This window comes from Notechis scutatus, chromosome 1 (genome assembly GCF_049901735.1).
Source record: "Notechis scutatus isolate UNSWTSFEM ecotype Mainland chromosome 1, rNotScu1.2, whole genome shotgun sequence".
Lineage (NCBI taxonomy): Eukaryota > Metazoa > Chordata > Lepidosauria > Squamata > Elapidae > Notechis > Notechis scutatus.
This window is the reverse complement of record NC_142009.1, coordinates 253272266-253289028: the sequence shown is the minus strand read 5'-3', so window position 1 is coordinate 253289028 and position 16763 is coordinate 253272266. Positions and strand designations below refer to the sequence as shown.

The 16763-nt window shown below is 43.7% G+C and overlaps 1 protein-coding gene across 2 annotated transcripts in view; it reads right to left on the bottom strand.

Moving 5' to 3' along the window:
* The window catches only part of BDNF (brain derived neurotrophic factor), a 52576-nt gene extending 37589 nt beyond the window's left edge, over positions 1 to 14987 (bottom strand). The window contains exon 1 of one of the 2 annotated variants that reach the window (XM_087951077.1): positions 14850 to 14987. The gene's annotated coding sequence lies outside the window, so the exon portion shown is untranslated. Of the gene's footprint in view, positions 1 to 14503; positions 14645 to 14849 lie in introns of those variants that run through there. The other variant, XM_026664626.2, reaches the window with a different exon arrangement.
* Between the last annotated feature and the right edge of the window lie 1776 nt (positions 14988 to 16763).

The window sequence follows — 16763 nt, the reverse complement described above, 5'->3', positions numbered from 1 at the left end:
TGTCCGGCAAGATGGGGCAGAGCAGGAAATTTCCTGGGGGTGATGATAGAAATTCTAGTTGTAACCCTGACCTTACTGTATGAGTACCCAGGCGTCCGTTGTTGACTCCTCCCATTTGGATGAGAAGAAGGCCAAAAGACCTCTGATGGGAAAAACGAGGGATTATTTAGAGCAACGGAATGAGAGACCCCTTCCCCCACGAAAGGGCCGTTTACCCGCAGTTTGTTGTTGTCTGCCTGGTATGTCAGGGCGTTGCTCTTGGTGCTGGGAATACGCTCTCTGCGGCCTAGAGAAGCGAGAAGTAATTTTGGGCCTAAATGGAGGTGGCAGGTAAGGGGCAGGATGGAAGTCTGCCCTCCAGCCTGGCGAGGAAGGAACTTTTCCTTTGACACTCATTTTGATGATGAATGGATTGAGAGCATCATCGAACAGCTTCTCACTGGTGCTGGGGCCCGAAGCCAGCTTCCACTTGTGCCAAGGCTTTGCTGCCAAATTTGTAAACATAGCAGTCTCCTCCCTGCCACAGACAAAGCCATGGCCCTGGAGGAGAACTGGTGAAAGTTAGGGTGGTGTCCCCGTGAATTCTGCTGCTGCTATAATCTTATTGAGATCTTGATGCAATCTCAAGTCTGATGGAGATATGCGGTCTTGTAGCTGGTGCAGCCAGCGGATAGAGGACCTGTGAAAAACGATGCAGCAGTCGAGGCCCAGAGGGTTGAAGCAGAGGCCTAGTGGTTACATTTTAATGTCTGCTCGGCACGTTTGTCCCCTGCCTAAAGTACATCCTCGGGCTCAATTGAAGTGCCCAAGGAGAAGGAAGCCATGACTGGAGCGTCTACAGAGGGAACTGTAAGAGCGGCAGCGAGTGAAGGGCCCACACTGTAGAACCACCTGTCATATGAACATGGGTAGGGGCCTGCGGCAGGAGAGGCGAATTAATTCTGATCAGATTCAGAAAAACTGGGTGATGGAAGGACCTTCGAGTGGACTGTGTTTTTGGAGAAGAGGGAATCCCTGGACCCCGACTGTACCACCTGAGGTTCAGGGGCAGCCTCCTCTGGGGACACTGGGCAGTAACCAGTGCCTTGTGGAGGAGAGGCTTGAATAAAGCCAGTTTGTGGCTGATGGGGGTTGATCGGGTAACAGATCTTCCTCTTCCTCAGAGAGGTTGGGGTCCCAGATTTCTCCCTCCTCCCATTCAGAAGCAGGAGAGTGGCTACTTCCGATGGTTCTGTATAGTCCCCCTGCTCTAGCGCCCCCCCATTCTGATTGAGCAGAAGGGGCCTTGGGCTCCTGTGGGTGAAGCAGTCTCCTCTGGGGGATCTGGCTTGTAGTAGGCCAGCAAAGGAGGGCTGGGCCCTGTTTGAGGGTCGAAAAATTCATAGCAGCCCTTCTGCTAGGCCCTGTCTGATGGCAAAGGAGACTACATCTTGGATGTAGTGGGGTCCGCCACCAAATGATGGATCTGAGGGGCGAAGGCCTGTAGCGGGGGTGAAGGAAGCCTCGAGTTTAAGACAAGACATAAGAATTTATTTGTCATTACACTCGCAAGCGGGTGCAACGAAATGAGGTGCTCTTCCACAAGTAAAACTAGACAAACACCACTAAAAAAGAAAAAGAAAAAAATTAAACTAAACACAACCAACCATACAATAATCTCTATACAATTTAAAAATGTAAATACCCCACTACTCTCAGCCATTAAACTCCACAAAAATCTTATGACCCCGCATTCAAACTCAAAACTGCACTTGGATAAAAACTGTTCTTAAATCTGGTCGTCCTTGTTCTTAATACCCTAAATCTCCTTCTCGATGGTAATAGTTCAAAGAGCTGATGTCCCGGATGAGAGGAGTCATTCAATATGTTAAGTATCTTCCTCCTACATCTATTCCTATACAGTTCTTCCAAAGAGGGGAATGAGCAGCCAATGATGTTTTGGGCTGTCTTGATCACCCTCTGAATTGCCTTTTTCTCTGCCACTGTGCAGCTCGAGAACCATACACAGAGACAGTAGGATAATATACTCTCAATTGAACTCCGATAGAAGGTAGTCAATAGATGCTCAGCCAGTTGTTGTTTCCTAAGAATCCTTAGTAAATACAACTGTTGTTGTGCCTTCTTAAAGCAGCGGTGTTTGCCCTCCAGGTCAGGTCATTTGTAATGATGGTCCCGAGAAACTTACATTCAACCACCTGTTCCACACAAACTCCCTCTATATACAGTGGCTGAATGTCTGCTCTTTTTTTTCTATAGTCCACTATAACCTCCTTAGTCTTCTTAATATTAAATAGAAGATTATTATTTTTGCACCAGTGGGATAGCTGTAATACCTCATCCCGATATGCAGACTCATCATCCCCAGAAATGAGTCCTACAAGCGTAGTATCGTCTGCAAATTTCATTATCCTATTGTTGGGATGTTTATTTGTGCAATCAGATGAATAGATGGAGAACAGTAGTGGACTAAGGACACAACCTTGTGGAGTGCCAATGCTAAGTGTCTTGACAGTAGAAGTATAATCATTCAGTTTAACTCTTTGTAGACGATTTGTTAAAAAATCCAATATCCATAAACAAATAGAATCTGGAAAATCTAGATCTTTGAGCTTGGCTATTAATCTGTGCGGTATGATGGTATTGAAAGCAGAACTAAAGTCTGCGAACAATATTTTTACATAATTCCCCGGTGTTTCCAAATGGGATAAGGCCATGTGAAGCACAGTAATAATTGCATCCTCGGTTGATCTGTTTTCTTTGTAAGCAAACTGAAGCCCATCAAAGGAATCGGGAAGGCAGGAGATAATATAATTTCGAACTAGCTGCTCAAAGCACTTCATTAAGATGGAAGTTAGTGCCACCGGCCTATAGTCACTCGGACCATTTGTGGGCATCTTTTTAGGCAGTGGAACGATGGTGGAAGCCTTGAGACACACAGGAACCACACATTGTGTCAAGGATCGATTAAAAATTTCGGTCCATACCCCAGCTAACTGATCAGCACAATCTTTTACCACCCGACCAGGAATTGAGTCGGGCCCAGCTGCCTTTCTGGAATTAACCACCTTCATTGTCTGCCTCACATCCTGCTCATTCACAATGAAGGGGAGGCTCTGCTGAGTAAATGATGGCAAAGGGACAGTTTCAGTTTGATGGATCTCAAATTGAGCAAAAAAGTTGTTCAACTCCTCAACCACCGCCACACTACCATCCGAAGAAACCTTTTTTGCTTTATAGTTCGTTAGTTGTTGAACCCCCTGCCAAACTTGCCTCATGTTATTACTGAGAAAGCAATCTTCAATTCTCCTCTTATATTCGGCCTTAGCTTGATTAATGCCTCTCCTTAAGTTCGTTCTTGCAGCACTATAATCTAGATCATTCCCAGACTTAAAAGCCTTATTTCTTGCGTACAGCAAACGTCTAACCTTCCCGGTCATCCAAGGTTTTTGATTAGGATAAACCCGGATTCGTTTATCCACCGTGACAGTATCAATACAGTGTGCCATATACCCTAACACCGCAGCCGTGTGATCGTCGAGATCAGGATGATCAAAAACTTCCCAGTTTGTCTGTTCGAAGCAGTCCTTTAGCTGCTCCATAGCTCCCTCTGGCCAGCTTTTCACCGTCTTGACTACCGACCCTGCCTGTTTTCTCAGAGGAATATACTCCAGGGCTAAAAGCAGGGACAAGTGATCCGACTGGCCCAGATGTGGTAATTGTAATACCCTTGGGCCATGGAGGGCCAAGCTGAAGAGAGGTCCCAAGAGGCCTGTTTAAAAATTGGGGCCTGATCTGCTTAACAACTAGAGGATTGGCTGGTTGGGAAGCCTGTTGTAGTTGACCCCTCATTTGCTCAATAGTTTTATTGAACTGCCTTTCTAAGGCTGCATGCCTTCGTTTCTCTGCCTTTAATTTGGCCTGGGATATTTTCTTAGGGTCCAAAGCTTTGGCCATAATCTTGGCCGCCACCTCCCTTTGAACAGACTGGAAGCATTGTCTCCTTCTCTTTCTTTTGCCAGCTTGTGGGCCTTGAGAGATCAGGCCTGAAGGCTCTGTGTGGGCCTTGTCTTGATCCATAATATGCATAAACACACACAAAGGTGCTGGAAGCGATCCTCACTATGTGTTGTCTATGCAGTAGCCTGAATAGGAGCTTATGAATAGTAGAAGCTGGCCTTTGGGGGATGATGCCACCTAAAATGGCCGCTCGCTACTTTCTTTAGAAGCAGCTTTCAAAATGGCCACTCACCACGTGCGGTTGAAGAAGAAGCCTCCAAATTGGCTGCTCGCAAGAGCTACAGGCTCCTTAGGCTGTAAACAGCCCCGAACGGCAAAATTGGCAATAAAGTGAAAATTTACGATCAGCTGAGAGGCGCTGTTATCGCCTGATGCGACCTTTACATCGTGGAAGCCAAAATCACTGAGGGAAGACTGTGGGGGAGGATCAAGGGTTACTCCCTATTTACAGTTTTCCTCGGTTGAAGAAAACGTTGAATCCTCATTGCAGGAGAGTGGATGCCAATGATGAAGATAGCTTTTGCTTTTGCTAACTAAACTGTTTTCAGAGACACCAGCTTATGGTCATCGAAAGAAGCTGAGTCAAAGCTGGGGGGAAACTCCCACAGGCAGTCCTTTTTATACAAGACAGACCCAGCTTGATGATGTCATCAGGAGGAATCTAACCCATCCTGGGCTCTCGCAGCAGCATTTAGGAGGAAAAAACCCTCTTTTGGAAGCATTTTCAAAAGACTTTCAAAGACTTATTAATAAAGGGCAAACTACACATTACATGTTGTTTCACCATTCAAAAGCTAACTTTCATACAAAAAAATAATACTAAAACTGGCATACTACATTGCCTTACTGCATTAGTGAGTATTGTATAGTTTGTCCCAAGGGCAAAATGCAAAGGGCATATTATTTCAGTACCCCTTGTCTCAGGGACATACAAAGGGAATTTGTTCATCCTAAGCCAGAGCTCAGTTATTCAGAACAAAACACTCCAAGAAAGAGTTCAGTCTTGAGAAAGGCAGAGTGTGCCAGCATATGAACCTCTCTTAGCAAGGAAAGTTGTTCCATTAAACTACAGCTCAGCAGTGAGGAACGGGGCTGAATGCTCATAACAGTTATATGAAAAACAAGTCAAAGCAGGTTAGTAATTAACCTATTAAAAAGGATATATCCGCTTAAATAGCAATCATCATACTGCATAGTACACAAAGCACATTTTCAATGCAACCATAAATCAAAGGATAGAAACAACATCTGTAGATATTAAAGAGGCATTCACTTTAAACAACAATCGGCTTTACAATTACTAAAGATAGTTTTTACTTCTGTTCTAATAACATCTGGTTCAGCTCTGGAACTTGACCGAATAATGATAATTGTTCTAAGATATAGTTTCCTCGCTTCAATTTTAGTTCCTGGCACTGAAGCAAGAGGTTGCTTCTAGTCATGGAGCTAACTGTATGTGTCATCAGCAAATTCTCCCTTTTCAACTACTGAAACGTTTTACCATTTTTCTTTGTAAGATACTGGTTTTGATAGCAAACACAAATGAGCAGAACAAGGAAGACCTACAACATGATCTTAGCATGCCAACCTCTAGGTAAACACAAAACACAACTGTGTTTTCTCAGTCTTCCTTTTGTAAAGGCCTAGTACAGTATTGCAATCTTAAATCTAAAACACTGATTATTAAATTAAGTGACTACTAAAATTGTAAGTGATCTCATTTTCAGATTTTTTTTAAAAAAAATTGTCATATCAAACTACCATTAAACATACTTTTAACGTATACAACATTAAACATATACAACAACTGACTTGTTCCATTCCACCAGCCTTTTGTCTTCTATTAAGTAATCCGGTATAGAATAAAATGTTTAAATCTTTTGACTTGTTATGCCATTCACAATTTACAGCTTCTGAATGATGACATCCTCCTGGTTAACAAGAAAAATAGGGCTCTAACAGCAAGTGCAATTTTTTTTAAATGGGCTTTCCAGCTGTGATTCAGTGAAGTTGAACACTAAGTGGCAGTACTACAGAGGGAAAATTGTTCCATGTTGTTGAGTTTCAAAGGAAGGTCTTTCTTTTTATCTCTTTTCATTAAATAAACAATAGCGAACAGCTCTTTTTCAATTGCCTCATATTGGAAGTTAAGTAGTGGGTTTCATCTGCGATCCTGAGTAAAACAGAATGCTTGAGAGAATTGTATTTTTTCCTGTTTTCTGGATTAGGCCTTATCAGGAACAGCTATAATGTAAGATGCAGGTAGGTTTAGAGCAAAGGAAGTGGGCAAATACAAAACAGAATAGGTGTTCTGTACATTTTGATATTTTTTGGACAATGGGGAGCTCTTAAATAAGTATTTTTTTTCAGATGTACATGACAAAATTGTATTTCATATACCTGTAGAATCATTACAGAAGTGGAATGGCAATCCTTAAAATTCCCATTCCACTACAAAGTTCACTGGGTTATCCTCTATTTGTCTCCCTCTGCCCAAATCTACCTTGGAAGTTATTCTCATTGAAACAGAAAGTCTCCGTGTGCTAGGATAAGTGAGATAATTATGTTTATGTAGATAAAACTGTTATTACATTCCAAGCACTGAAATTCCATCCTTCATACACATGAGGATGACTAAGTGACTGGACATTCTTCAACATACCGATAATAGTTGTCTCAGCAACAGTCAATAGGAATAAATGAGAGTTAGTACTTGTGGACCAATCTTCTATACATCTTTCAAGGATTCCTTTGGGGGGGTGTGTGTCAATATACTTGTTTTATGACTGATGGATATCAGTTGTCATAATTGGTTTGTCATATATGGAGAAAGGATAGAAGTAGTTACCTCCTTTCTGGAAACTGCACTGAATTTACAAAAATCCCTGAAATACAAGTAACACATGGCAGGCTAAGATAGGTAAAGAGTAATTCAGGATTGTTCATGTCACAGGGTTAGGTATTTGCTCCTCTCCTATGACTTCATCCTTGATCATTTAAATCAGAATATATAGATAATGTGGAGAGATCCATAATATGGCTGCTTCCCATTTAACTCCCTCTCTTTTTCTGTCATACACAGATATAGACACATAACAGGTACAATAGTAAAAACACTCAATTACTGTTACGTGATTTTTCTCTGTTCTGAAGTAGAATAGGTTTCTAAGTACTATTATAGAATGTAGCTAATATGTTCCAGTGTTTTATAAATGGAAACAATGGTGAAAATCCTGAATGCACATTTCTTACACATTAATTTTATCATCTCAAAATTTAAAGTATCTTTAATGCTTTTTTCTAAGGCATAACATAGCATAATGTGGCAATATTTTCTATTACCCTTGTACTGAATATGACAAGATCTATGTATGAGGAAAAAACCCAAAACAAATTATGACAACAGGATTGACAGACTTCATTTGTTGGATAAGGGAATGGATGAAAATTGGTCTCCTGGCCATCAATATGGCTCACAGTCTGTAGTGCAACAACGAATCAAAGAACACTCCAAAATTCAAACAATGAGTGAACAAGAGCCAGATGCTTCTACACTTTTCTCTAGAATGTAAGTTCTTTCCTTGGTTGTTGTAGATGATCCAGATGATGAACTCTACAACACCACCAGTCACTCCATCGTAAATTATTCCCAGCATAGTTTAAAGGCATCACACATTTTCCCCACCATATTTTCATCCATATGCTCTGTAAACTCTGGAACACATGGAAGGCGCCTTCGGACAAACATTGTTTAACCTACGTCAGCCTGTCAGAGTGTACCATTTTTGCTTCAGACTTGCAAATCTGTGAGTTTAACATACCTTCAAGAATTCCCAGCATGTTATGAATTAGTAGACTTCCTTCACAGAAAGAGAAACCAACTTTCTCTCTTCTCACTTCTTCTGTGTCTGCCACGGGTATTTGTGTGCATTGCTTGATAGCTTGTAAACATTCCTTCTCATGAATCAGAATGGAATGTATGCAAAAGGAGTGATTGTTTTTTTTTTTAAATTAACAAATGCCTATACAGTAAGAAGCCTACAAAGCTTTCTTTTCACAGCACCAGAGGAGTAGTAAGTTTCAAGGCTTTCCCTTGAGTTAGAGAAGTAACTGAAACAGATTTGGAAGTTATGGTGTGATAGGCAGTTTCTCCAAGGAAGGAACAACTACAGGGCAAATCAAATTTCATCTGTGGTCCAATTGAGGAAGACCCCCCCCCCCTACACAATTTTGCAGGAGTGGTTAGAAATCAGGCCTTTTAGGAGACTAAACGAGATTAGTGATGATCTGTTGTTAAAATTGTATGATACATAAAGCAGCCAAGGCACAAAACAATCTTTATATTACATTACATTAGATACCATTACATGGTAGGATTGCTAGTGCCAAATTGATATACCCTAGTATATTTTCAATTATCCCCCTATCATTCCTTTTATCATATTGCATACATATGGGATTTGGATTACACTGAGTTTTATAGTAGTAAAGGGTTCATTCATTCATTCATTCATTCATTCATCCAATTTATATAGCTGCCCATCCCATAAAAAGTGCTTCTGGAGATATACACACACTATAAACAGTATATACAGTTTATTCGCTTATTTAGCGAATGGCAAGCATATACAATGCGTGTAGGATTGAATGATACATATATGTGTACTTCTATACACTGTATGATATATGTCTTGGAATAAACCAAGGCACTAGCAATCTTTTAACAGTCTCTTTTTGTCAAGGCGAAGCTGAATTATCAATTGCAAGCCTAATCATAGCAGAAACATGAATTTAAAATTGAATTGTCAAAACTGTCAATCAAACATCTTATTCTAAAAAAACCAAACAGAAATCAACATCACATCTAAGGTACAGTAAATATATTATCACCCTTAGCATTTGAAGTCTAGAAAGATAATCTTTATTTTAGGAAATGAGCTACATTTAAAAACAAACATCAAATTAAAAATAAACAATATTTCAGATTCATACAGGTCATCCCTACCCTTTTAAATTGGGCTTAAAAAAAAGACTTTGATATAATTACCATAGTGGAACAGCTTAAGGCAAATGTTTGCTGCCTTGAACTTACAGGCAGAATGTATTGAAAGGTTCTCAGTGATGCTGCTATACAATAACTCAATGAGTTTCACTTCATTGGATGGCTTATATGAATAATCGTCATTCATAAGGGTGCTTCTTCTTCTCTTTCATTATCATCATCTTTTAGTCAGGCCATATAGCTGAGCCTGGTGTGTGCATGGATTTATAAATATCACACTAGTTCAATTTCTAAATATTTTTATCAACCCATAAATTAAACACCAGTACTTCCTACTTGCTATCTATCAGGATAGCTTCTCTGCATACATTAAAACTCAGTTACTAGAAGTATAAATAAGTAATAGTTATTGATCCCAAAATGGCAATAACCTAAAAAAATGTATATCAAACAAAATTTAAAAAATACTTTCGGAAAAAAAACTGTTAATGTTCAAGATGCTAATGGCAATTCTGGGAAAAAAGGATATACATGGTTGTAACACATTGATCTTTTAATCTTATAAAAAATTGAAGAAATAGAGCAATCAATAGTGTACAACAAAGTTGCCAAACATTTCATTCGTAATTTGGACATCCAGAAACAATCACTAAGTAATGTTTTTGAAAGCTTTGCATTTAGGTTATTTATACCAGATTCCAAAATAAACCTACTTGGAAGTAAGATCCAATGGCTTTCATTGAAATTCAGAAGAACCTACGTATTGTGAACAATATCTACAACGATAGTCCTAAACCTAAGGCATCTTATTACTGGATAAGTAATCTCCATGCAACATGAGACTTACTTGAGTCGAAGTCCTTAGCGCTAGTATTACTAACTTGTTAAAGCTCAATGTCAACCATTAATTTAACAAAAGTTAAGCAAACCAGAGTTAACAAGTCTCTACTGAAACACTGACAGACGAAGAAAACAACGCCAAGGAATCTTACACTGCAGTTGTAAACATTCCGAGATACAGCCAATATATGATTGTCTTATAAGTCTATGGCTTATTCCAGGGGTGTCAAACTCACCCTAAAGCAGGTGTGGGGGCGTGGTCAGTGCATGACACATCTGGACCACGTGCCGGGAATTTGACAGCCCTGACTTATACCATCACACACTGTATTCATAAAGCAAGGAAAAGCTATAAAAGCTTAAAACAATGCACACATTCTCCCATTTTTAAATATTTATTTTGGTCATACCTAAAGTACAGGTACAAGGTAGTCCTCAATTTACGACCACAGCGGAGGCCAACATTTATGTGGCTGAGTGAGAAATTTGTTGAGTGAGTTTTGCCTCATTTTACGACTTTTCTTGCCACATTTGTTAAAAGAATTATTGAAGTTGTTTAGTTAGTAATGTGGTTGTTAAATGAACCTGGATTCCCCCCATTGACTTTGCTTGTCAGAAGTTTGCAAAAGGGGATGACGTGACCTCCCAGGACACAGCAACCATCATAAATATGGACCGCTTGTCAAGTATCCGAATGTAAATCGAATGATCATGCAACCATTGTTAAGTGTGAAAAAACGATCATAGGATCACTTTTTTCGGTGCCATTCTAACTTTGAACGGTCTACTAAATGAATTGTTATAAGTCAATGACTATCTGTAGTTCTCAACTTACGACCACAATGAAGCTCAAAATTTCTGTCGCTAAGCAAGACAGTTGTTCAGGGACAGTTGCCCCAATTTACAACTCGGTCTTGCCAAAGTGAATCACTGCAGTTATTAAGCTAGTAACACGGTTGCTAAAAGAATCTGGCTTCCCCATTGACTTTGCTTATCAGAAAATCACAAGAGGGGATCAGATACAACTCTCATAAATATAAGTCACTTGCCACGTCTCTGGATTTTGATCACATGACCATGGGGATGCTGCAATGGTCATAAGCGTGGAAAACGGTCATAAGTCACTTTTTTTTTCCTCAGTGCCCTTGTAACTTTGAATGGTCATTAAACGAACTGTTGTAAATTGAGGATATACCGGTAGTATATTTGAAATTTGCCTACTGTAAGCACACTGAGGGTCACGCGTGTTCTGGCCAGCGGTGGGATTCAAATATTCTTGCCACCGGTTTGGTGGGTGTGGCTTGGTGGGTGCACTTTGCATAGGTGCAGAGGCGTTTGCAGAGGCGCAGAGGCGTTCTAACTCACCTCCTGCAAGCCTGCACAATCATGGACGCTTCAGCAGCTGCCGCGCAGCACTATTCTGTGCCGCGCAAAGCAGCTGCGCTTCAAATTCAGTGGATAAAAAGTGAGTATGGGAGCCCGGGCAGGCGGGTGGGCCCAACAGCAGAGTGACGGAGAGAGCGAACCAGAACTGGGCAGAACCGGTCGAATACCACCACTGGTTCTGGCCCTATTTCCCCCCCCCAAAAAATATTCTGAACTGATACCGCATAACTGTATTTTGAGATCACAGTTCCATGTTTTTTTCTTTTCTGTAGCATCTTGCTTATACTTCCTTAGTTACAAAGCAGTACGTCGTCAGAACCTGATGATTCACTGCTACCAGTCCTTAATCAAACAAACATGAATCTAGGCTGCATTTACAAATATTACCATCCACTTTTACACAGAGTGCTTTAGTACCCAGGTACAAGAAGCATGTGGCTGTGATTAAGAAATTGGTTATGCAACAAGCAATTTACTCTATATGAGAAAGCTTAACTTCAGCCAATGGATGTATATTCTGTTTTCAGGATAGCCTAGTTGAGCAACCTGATTCTTAAGTAGCTAGAATGGCACAATCTTTCAATGGGATTAAAATTATATTATGGGGAAAAAGGAATGCAGATCTAACTTGTAATAGTAAGTGCCCATTAGTAAGAACCCACAAATGAAATGAGTCAGATGCACACACATTCCAAAAAGGATTGAAATAACTCCACGCTGTTTTGAAGTTCTACTTTCTCATAGCAAAAAGAGACTTATCCATGGTCATCCCTTCTTTTTCATGCACAATTCCTGAAGAGGAATTGAAGGGACTGTTGGAGATTTACAGCGACCACCAAGGAAGACCCTGTACACCAAGTGGATTCTGATAAAACACAATGAATATTTGCTCTTATCTTGAGTGGAAGCAGTAAACAACTAAACATCAAAGATAAGGCAGTGGATGTTTTTATCATCACACCCTCCATGAGCACTTAATAATTTGCTGAAAGCATTTTCACATACTCTTCCATCTAGCAAAGTGGACAAAAATGACAAATAACTTTATGGCCCTGGAATTTCAGCTATGGTAACTGGCGTGCCTGAAATTCCAGGAAAGGTTACGTTTCAACAAGTGTATCTTTCCATTTACTTACTGAGCCTCACTGGGTAGAGTAGATGCATAATTCTACACTGTAGCCAAAAAAATTGTTTCCTATTACATTCCATTTATAACCTTTGGCAGTGTATCATACCTATGTGGTTAGCCATGCCTATTGCTGCTACTAAACAACCCTCTTCTCACTCCATAAGGATTTCACATTGTCCAAGTCCATTAAAAAAAAAACACACACACAGAGAAAAATGAAACTTTTTTCACGGAGTGCTGTGTTTGTACTATATCTGTATACTTCAGGTTCTGAATCCATGTTGGAAACCAGCTCTGAAGAAAAGATAAATCACCTCTGGAAATGGCTTTGTTTTCAAGCAAAGTTCACCAACTCCCAGTTTTGGGCCAGCAAAAAGTGCCCAACCTACCCAAAGTCTTTGGAAGTTCAGAAGCAAGCCACAATTGGTGGCAGACTTCCCAGGTATCTTTGCAAATAGCTGGTGCTCAAAGATATATTGTTTCTATGCACGGAGGTTCCCTTAAATAGTTATCATGAATGGAATATAACTTTTAAAAAGTTTAGCATAGTAAGTCTACTTTTCTTCCCCAAATATCACCAGGAAAACCTATCACCATGTGAAAGTATCCAGCAGACTTTTTCAACTCACTTTCTCCATAACCCTCTCCAATTGGCTTTGTTAAATGGGAATGGCAGGATTTGTTACCCAAGCATGCCAAAGGCTCCAAGCTAGGGATGGCTTTGGGTTCAAGACCACAGTACCTCTAAGGCAGGGGTCTTCAAACTTGTCAATTTTAAGACTTGTGGACTTCAACTCCCAGATTTCCTCCTCCAGTCATGCTAGCTTAGGAATTCTGGGAGTTGAAGTCCACAAGTCTTAAATTTGCCAAGTTTGAAGACCCTTGCTCTAAGGCTTCATCAGCACACCTTCCCACCCTAACTTATCATAGGCCAGCCCTTGGGTGAATGTCCCAAACATCTGAATTCATTCCTTGCTCACTTCAAGCCCAATTTCTATTCAATCTGTGTTAAACACATTATTGGCAAACATGCATTTCAGCACAGGAGAGGCTTGAACTTGCATCTGTTGTTCAGATAAATGGAGATGTCTTCTACTAATGTAAAGGGGTTGTCTAATTGCTTTCGGAAAAACAGACTGGGATAAAAGCCTGCCTGCTTTTTTTCATCTGGCCCTGATGTGTATGGGATTTTGTTTTGAGGGGTCACAGTAAAGTGTGAACTGGGTCCAGGCTGATCTTTCACAGCCCAGAAATCCTCTTTCATTGCACGTAAAAACCAGCAGATCATACTAAAACGAAGCAGGGATTTCTATTCTGGATCTGAAGCCGGCTTAATCATCTATCTGAAAGCAAACAGGTCGGGGGCACCAGGAAGTTAATTTACTCAAACTCGAGGCAGAAGTGGCTTCCTTGCGCCTCCACTCTGGGCCAGCAGAGGGCCTCCTTTCCCACCGAAAACAAAGTCGCATCACAAAAACTTCGGCTATCGATCCGGCGTTTACGGTTCTGGCCGGCGGTGGGATTCGTAAGGCTGAGGCTCTCCTGGGCCGCCCCAAGTACGTAGCACCAGGGTTGCCGCGGCCCGAAACCTCCCGCTTGCGGCAACTCCCAAGCAAGAGCGGGAAAGCCCAGCCAGGTAGTCGCCAGCCAGCCAGCCACGACACCCGCTTCCTGAAAGCTCTTCCCACGCTGCAACCTCCGTGCGCTTCTCTCCTCGTCAGAGAGCGTTCCTCAGACAAGGTGCCCGCCCCCACCCACAACACCTTCCTTTGCTCGGCATCCAAGCTTAAGGGGAAACCGCCTCTGGGCGCCGGGGGAGGGGGGGAGGGGAAAGCGCGCGGGAAGGAAGCGAGAGATCCGGCTGAAAAAGTTGAAGAGGACGAGCGGAGCAAGAGGGTGAGGAGAGCACAACAGGCTGGGCAAAGGCGGCAGAGCGAGCGAGGCTGCCAAGCGTAAGGGGCGCCTGCCAAGGCACGAGCCGAGCAGGTGCCTGGTGCCCAGACACGAGTGTCTGGCGGGGTAGAAAAAAAAAAAGAAAAGAAAAAAAAGGCGGCGACCGAGTCGCCCACCCACCCTGCCGTCCGCCTCCGGAGTACGGACCGGGGCGGGGCTTCCCTCAGCGCCCTTACCTGGAAGTGCAGCTCTCCGAAGTCAACCAGCTCCCGCCAGGGCCTGATCCAGCTGTCGGGAGGGGATCGCCCCGCACCCTGGCCAGCCTATGCCAACCGAATCTCGGGCGGACCGCCCTGCTGGGGCTCAGCCTGCACCGACTGAGAAGTTCTTTCTTCCCGGCGGGGCGGCGGGGGCGACCTGCCTTTCTCCTCCTTCCCCCTCCCTCCCCCCGGCACTCCTTGGGCCTCTCGGGCAGCCGCGCCGTCCCAGCCCTTCCAGGGCTGCTGGGCTGGCTCCCCGGAAGGCTCCGGCAGGGCTGTTGGGAGTCAACTTCTCCGCGCCTCGCCTCTCGCTTGCCCCTACCTTGCCGTCCACACAAAGCCTTGCTGCGGTCCCCTCCGGAGAGTCACATCGTCTCCCAGCCGTCCAGTCCCTCCAGCCGCCTCCTGCAGCTCCAGAAACACCGGAGGAGGCAAGCGGCTCAAATGTCTCATCAAAGCTTTATGAAGGGTGGGAGGCAACAGAGTTGTTGGGAGCCTCTGATCTCTCTCTCTCTCCCTCCCTTCCTTTCTCTCTCTCCCCCCCCACCCCGGGACGGGCCGGCTGTCGTAGGAGCCTGGCTGTGCCCCCACACCACCGCCCCCTCCCTCCCTCCTTGTGTTTGGCTTCCTCTCACTCTGGAATTATTTAGATCTCCGTTTGGGTTGCTATTGGTCAAGAGGTTTCCAAACGGGCACCAGCAACCGGGTCGCCCCCGTTTAAAGGAACCGCACTGCTTGCTCCGCCCGCTCTCTGCACCCCCCGCCAAGTGCGCGGAAAACTCCGGCGTTTGCGGCAACCCCTTTCACTTCTTGGAAACTTGGGTTTTTCGTTCGCTCCCGGCCTACATCGGCCCAACCTCTCCCAAGGGAGGCCTCTCAAGACGCCGACAAAGAGCTCCGACTTTGGGTCCGCATCCACTTTCCTCCATCCTCGGTGCCCCCTTTCCCCTACGAAGCAGGAAGCAAGAAATTACATTTACTGCGGGGATCGGAGTGGGGTGGAGAGGCAGAAAGACACCCGCACTAAGTTCTTTTTGCGTTCTGCCCCCTCCCCCATCCCGTCTTCCCCAGATTTCAGAGTGCTGAGAAGGCAGCGAGATCTAGTGCAAGTCCTGCCCGGACGTCATTTGTCGTTTTCGCGGAACAAGGTTGGGTGCTAGCGGATAAATGGGAGCAGGAAAAGCAAGGAAGCCCGAAAGAAAGGGTAGTTTTTTTTTTTTTTTGCTTGTGGTTTCCTAAGTTGCGGACTCTGGATCCCGGACGGGGGGCAGTGGGCAGGGGTCTTGGTGGCGACTTGAAATGCTAAGCAATCTCTTAAAGCCGGAGCAGATTAGTTTTCTACTTGTTGGTACATTAAACAAACCAGATCCATTTAAATATAGCTCCCTGACTGACCTCTTCATAGTCTGCCTATTAAGAATGCAATCAAGATAATAACAAGCATGACTTATTAATGAAGGGTCCGGATAACGTTACGAGTCACTTTCGAAGAGAGAACACGCAGCGGGCAAACGTGCGCCGTCTCCCGCCAGTCGGCGGATTTTCTCGCAGACATAACAAAAACAGTCGGAGAATCAACCCTCAAACTCACCTTGCGCTCGCTAGCTCGCTCGCTCGCTCTTTTCCCCCCTTCTTTTAGGCGCCTAGCCGCGAAAGGCAGCGCCGACAGCTGGCATGGGAGATGCCTGGATGGCAACCTCCGGCTTTGGTGGTGGAGTTGGTTGGAAAAGTAAAACAGCATTTAAAACGCCAAAGAATGGGTTTAAAATCAAAACTCCCCACCTTCTTGTCCAAACCTTTTTCGGGAGGCGTCCTCATCCCCTTTCCTCCCCGCCCCCCCACCGCCGTGTTCCGCTTACGCCGCAAATGCCGATTTAAATTATTGATAGTGGAAACTGCGTGGCGGCGGTGGAAGTCATAGCGGCGTCTCCCCGGTGGAGTAGCTCCGTTTGATCGCGCTCGAGAGGGAGAAATTGCACGCTCGCTCGCTAGAGTGAGCTACGCTCGCATCCACAACTCTCCAGCCGTGAATGGAGGCTGTACGGGAATCCACACGAGTGCTCCGCTTTGACGTGGATGTCAGATGATTTCCACACACACACACACACACCCCGCCTGCCTATAAACGAAACACCCCTGTGTAGCTCACGAGAAATCAGATTCCCTCCACGCCACCGATCTCTTTCTAGCAAAAAAGAAGGAAAGGAAGACAAAGTAAAGCGGCGGCGGCAGCAGC